This window comes from Bos grunniens, chromosome 23 (assembly GCF_055505025.1).
Source record: "Bos grunniens cultivar Pamir isolate PY7600 chromosome 23, Bosgru_T2T1.0, whole genome shotgun sequence".
Classification (NCBI taxonomy): domain Eukaryota; kingdom Metazoa; phylum Chordata; class Mammalia; order Artiodactyla; family Bovidae; genus Bos; species Bos grunniens.
In genome coordinates, this window is record NC_141187.1 from 27188908 (window position 1) to 27195559 (window position 6652).

Sequence of the window (6652 nt, forward strand, 5' to 3'; positions counted from 1 at the left end):
TTGAAAACGTCCCTAAAATGGGGAAGGAAATAATCACCCAAGTCCCCAAACAGGATAAACCCAAGGCGAAACACCCCAAGACACATATTAATCAAATTAATAAAAACCAAACACAAAGAACAAATATTAAAAGCAGCAAGGGAAAAACAACAAATAACACACAAGGGGATTCCCATAAGGATAACAGCGGATTTCTTCAGGCCAGGAGGGAATGGCAAGACATACTTAAAGTGATGAAAGAAAATAACCTACAGCCCAGATTACTGTACCCAGCCAGGATTTCATTCAAATATGAAGGGGAAATCAAAAGCTTTACAGACAAGCAAAAGCTGAGAAAATTCAGCACCACCAAACAGCTCTTCAACAAATGCTAAAGGATATTCTCTAGACAGGAGACACAAAAATGGTGTATAAACTCAAACCCAAAACAATAAAGTAAATGGCAGTGGGATCATACTTATCATTACCTTAAACGTAAATGAGTTGAATGCCCCAACCAAAAGACAAAGACTGGCTGAATGGGTACAAAAACAAGACCCCTATATATGTTGTCTACAAGAGACCCACCTCAAAACAGGGGACACATACAAACTGAAAGTGAAGGGCTGGAAAAATTTATTCCATGCAAATACAGACCAAAAGAAAGCAGGAGTAGCAATACCCATATCACATAAAATAAACCTTAAACAAAGGCTGTAAAAGGAGACAAAGAAGGACACTACATAATGATCAAAGGATCAATCCAAGAAGAAGATATAACAATTATAAAGATATATACACCCAAATAGGAGCACTGAAATATGTAAGACAAATGCTAACAAGTATGAAAGGGGAAGTTAACAATAACACAATTCTAGTGGGAGACTTTAATACCCCACTCACACCTATGGATAGATCAACTAAACAGAAAATTAACAAAAAAACAGAAACTTTAAATGATACAATAGACCAGTTAGACCTAATTGATATCTATAGGACATTTCACACAAAAACAATGAATTTCACCTTTTTCTCAAGTGTACATGGAACCTTCTCCAGGAGAGATCACATCCTGGGCCATAAATCTAGCCTTGGTAAATTCAAAATAATTGAAATCATTCCAAGCATCTTTTCTGACCACAATGCAGTAGGATTAGATCTCAATTACAGGAGAAAAACTATTAAAAATTACAACATATGGAGGCTGAACAACACGCTGCTGAATAACCAACAAATCACACAAGAAATCAGAAAAGAAATCAAAATTTGCATAGAAACGAATCAAAATGAAAACACAACAACCCAAACCTGTGGGACACTGTAAAAGCAGTCCTAAGGGGAAAGTTCATAGCAATGCAGGCATACCTCAAGACACAAGGAAAAAGTCAAATAAATAACGTAACTCTACACCTAAAGCAACTAGAAAAGGAAGAAATGAAGAACCCCAGGGTTAGTAGAAGGAAAGAAATCTTAAAAATTAGGGCAGAAATAAATGCAAAAGAAACAAAAGATAAAATCCTTTGTTGTTGTTGATTTTTGTCATAGCAAAAATCAACAAAGTTAAAAGCTGGTTATTTGAAAGGATAAATAAAATTGACAAACCATTAGCCAGACTCATCAAAAACCAAAGGGAGAAAAATCAAATCAATAAATTAAGAAATGAAAATGGAGAGATCACAACAGACAACACAGAAATACAAAGGATCATAAGAGACTACTATCAGAAATTTATATGCCAATAAAATGGACAACATGGAAGAAATGGACAAATTCTTAGAAAAGTACAACTTTCCAAAACTGGACCAGGAAGAAATAGAAAATCCTAACAGACCCATCACAAGCACGGAAATTGAAACTGTAATCAGAAATCTTCCTGCAAATAAAAGCCCAGGCCCAGATGGCTTCACAGCTGAATTCTACCAAAAATTTAAAGAAGAGCTAACACCTATCCTACTCAAACTCTTCCAGAAAATTGCAGAGGAAGGTAAACTTCTAAACTCATTCTATGAGGCCACCATCACCCTAATAGCAAAACCTGACAAAGATGCCACACACAAAAGAAAACTACAGGCCAATATCACTGATGAACATAGATGCAAAAATCCTTAACAAAATTCTAGCAGTCAGAATCCAACAACACATTAAAAAGATCATACACCATGACCAAGTGGGATTTATCCCAGGGATGCAAGGATTCTTCAATATCCACTAATCAATCAATGTAATACACCACATTAACAATTTGAAAAATAAAAACCATATGATTATCCCAATAGATTCAGAGAAAGCCTTTGGCAAAATTCAACATCCATTTACGATAAAAACTCTCCAGAAAGCAGGAATAGACGGAACATACCTCAACATAATAAAAGCTATATATGACAAACCCACAGCAAACATTATCCTCAATGGTGAAAAATTGAAAGCATTTCCTCTGAAGTCAGGAACAAGACAAGGGTGCCCACTTTCACCATTACTATTCAACATAGTTTTGGAAGTTTTGGCCACAAAAATCAGAGCAGGAAAAGAAATGAAATGAATCCAAATTGGAGAAGAAGAAATAAAACTCTCACTGTTTGCAGATGACATGATCCTCTACATAGAAAATCCTAAAGACTCCACCAGAAAATTAGTAGAACTAATCAATGATTATAGTAAAGTTGCAGGATATAAAATCAACACACAGAAATCCCTTGCATTCCTATACACTAATAATGAAAAAATAGAGAAATTAAGAAAATAATTCCATTCACCATTGCAACAAAAAGAATAAAATACTTAGGAATATATCTACCTAAAGAAACTAAAGACCTATATATAGAAAACTATAAAACACTGGTGAAAGAAATCAAAGAGGACACTAATAGATGGAGAAATATACCATGTTCATGGATTGGAAGAATCAATATAGTGAAAATGAGTATACTACCCAAAGCAATCTATAGATTCAATGCAACCCCTATCAAGCTACCAACAGTATTCTTCACAGAGCTAGAACAAATAATTTCACAATTTGTATGGAAATACAAAAAACCTCGAAAAGCCAAAGCAATCTTGAGAAAGAAGAATGGAACTGGAGGAATCAACCTGCCTGACTTCAGGCTCTACTACAAAGCCACAGTCATCAAGACAGTATGGTACTGGCACAAAGACAGAAATATAGATCAATGGAACAAAATAGAAAGCCCAGAAATAAATCCATGCACCTATGGACACCTTATCTTTGACAAAGAAGGCAAGAATATACAATGGATTAAAGACAATCCAATTAACAAGAAGTGCTGAGAAAACTGGTCAACCACTTGTAAAAGAATGAAACTAGAACACTTTCTAACACCATACACAAAAATAAACTCAAAATAGATTAAAGATCTAAATGTAAGACCAGAAACTATAAAACTCCTAGAGGAGAACATAGGCAAAATACTCTCCAACATACATCACAGCAGGATCCTCTATGACCCACCTCCCAGAATACCAGAAATAAAAGCAAAAATAAACAAATAGGACCTAATTAAACTTAAAAGCTTCTGCACAACATAGGAAACTATAAGCAAGGTGAAAAGACAGCCTTCAGAATGGGAGAAAATAATAGCAAATGAAGCAACTGACAAACAACTAATCTCAAAAATATACCAGCAACTCCTACAGCTCAATTCCAGAAAAATAAATGACCCAATCAAAAAATGGGTCAAAGAACTAAATAGACATTTCTCCAAAGAAGACCTACAGATAGCTAACAAACACATGAAAAGGTGCTCAACATCACTCATTATCAGAGAAATGCAAATCAAAACCACTATGAGGTACCATTTCACACCAGTCAGAATGGCTGCGATCCAAAAGTCTACAAGCAATAAATGCTGGAGAGGGTGTGGAGAAAAGGGAACCCTCTTACACTGTTGGTGGGAATGCAAACTGGTTCAGCCACTATGGAGAACAGTGTGGAGATTCCTTAAAAAACTGGACATAGAACTGCCTTATGACCCAGCAATCCCACTGCTGGGCATACACACTGAGGAAACCAGAAGGGAAAGAGACCCATGTACCCCAGTGTTCATCGCAGCACTGTTTATAATAGCCAGGACATGGAAGCAACCTAGATGTCCATCAGCAGATGAATGGATAAGAGAGCTGGGGTACATATACACAATGGAGTATTACTCAGCCATTAAAAAGAATACATTTGAATCAGTTCTAATGAGGTGGATGAAACTGGAGCCTATTATACAGAGTGAAATAAGCCAGAAAGAAAAACACCAATACAGTATACTAATGCATATATATGGAATTTAGAAAGATGGTAACAATCCTGTATACGAGACAGCAAAAGAGACACTGATGTATAAAATAGTCTTTTGGACTCTGTGGGAGAGGGAGAGGGTGGGATGATTTGGGAGAATGGCATTGAAATATATATAATATTATACAGGAAATGAGTCACCAGTCCAGGTTAGATGCACGATACTGGATGCTTGAGGCTGGTGTACTGGGATGACCCAGAGGGATGGTACGGAGAGGGAGGAGGGAGGAGGGTTCAGCATGGGTAACATGTGTATACCTGTGGAGGATTCATGTTGACATATGGCAAAACAAATACAATATTGTAAAGTTAAAAAATAAAATAAAATAAATTTTTTAAAAATTTGAAAAAGATATAAATTGATATAACTGAGATCAAAGTTTATAAAAATTGCTGTATTTAAATGAGTTTCTGTATTTTAAGATTGTTACATCTCTTTTGCCAGATTGTATTGTGGGATAGACATTATGCCTCACTGGGGAGGGCTTCTCCAGCCTCATATTATAAGACAAGGCATATAAATCTGTTCCTCAGGAAATATTAATTACATATACTAAAGGGAACCAATAGGGTCACCTGAATTTATACAATGTAAAATAAAAACTGAGAGCTAATATTTAAGGTTAATAAAAACAGTAATAGGGATTTTTTGCTGTATGCTTGATTTATGCACTCAGAAAGAAGATCTTCATTAAATGCCTTGTGCAAATTTTAAGGGATGATACATTTGAACCCTATAGTTCTAGAAGATAGAAGGCTTGATTTTCAGTTTAGTTGGAAATCTTATCAGTGATATAAAATATCAAGTTAAATAAAATATAGTAAGACAAGTCAATGTTTTAACACCATTTAGGTGGCAGACTGGGCTTCCCTAATGGTTCAGTGGTTAAGAACCTGCCTGCCAATGCAGGAGATGGGTATTCAATACCTGGGTCAGGAAGATCCCGTGCAGGAGGAAATGGCTACCAACTAACTCCAGTACTCTTGCCTGGAAAGTCCCATGGATGGAAGATCATGGTGGGCTACAGTTCATGGGGTCGCAAAACAGTTGGACTGACTTAGCAACTAAATGACAACAACAAGTGGTAGACCTGTTATTTGGGGAATTTAAAGCAAAACTGTAAGAATCAGAAGGATAAATACAACCTACAATGACCTGAGTCTGAACCTAATTAGCTCAAAAAAGTAGAACCTGACAAAGTAGAACCAAAGTCAGAGGAATTAGAACCTGACAAAGTAGAACCAAAGTCAGAGGAAGGGTCTGGGTGGCAGGGGACTGGGGAGGTATTTTTAAATTCAAATTGGTGGAAAGGCTTCCTCACCCAAAAATCTAATTCACAAGCTCCTCAGGGATTTATCAAGAACAAATACAAATCTTAAATGTCTTTTCCACAGGAAGTTCAGCCTTAATCACCTGAGAAAATAAATTTAACTTATTTCAATTCTTATTTATAAACTAGAGGGTTTACTCCTTATTGCCAAGTTCTGACTTTAATTGAAGAAAGTAGGGAAAACCATTAGACCATTCAGGTATGACTTGAATCAAATCCCTTATGATTATACACTGGAAGTGAGAAATAGATTAAAGGGATTAGATCTGATAGGCAGAGTGCCTGAAGAACTATGGACAGAGTTTTGTGGCATTGTACAGGAGGCAGTGATCAAAACCTTCCCCAAGAAAAAGAAGTGCAAAAGGCAAAATGGTTGTCTGAGGAGTGCTTACAAGTAGCTGTGAAAAGAAGAGAAGCAAATGGCAATGGTGAAAAGGAAAGATATAACAATTTGAATTCAGAATTCCAGAGAATAGCAAGGAGAGATAAGAAAGACTTCCTCAGCAGAAGATATCAAGAAGAGGTGGCAAGAATACACAGAAGAACTATACAAAAAAGATCTTCATGACCCAGATAATCACAATGGTGTGATCACTCATGGAGCCAGACATCCTAGAATGTGAAATCAAGTGGGCCTTAGGAAGCAACACTACAGACAAAGCTAGTGGACGTGATGGAATTCCAGTTGAGCTATTTCAAATCCTAAAAGATGATGCTGTGAAAGTTCTACACTCAAGATGCCAGCAAATTTGGAAAACTCAGCAGTGGCCACAGGACTGGAAAAGGTCAGTTTTCATTCTAATCTCTAAGGGGGCATAGCCAAAGAGTGCTCAAACTACCATGCAATAGCACTCATTTCACACACTAGCAAAGTAATGCTCAAAAATCTCCAAGCCAGGCTTCAATAGTACAGGAACCGAGAACTTTCAGATGTTCAAGCTGGATTTAGAAAAGGCAGAGGAACCAGAGATCAAATTGCCAACATCCATTGGATCATTGAAAAAGCAAGAGAGTGTCAGAAAAACATCTATTTCTGCTT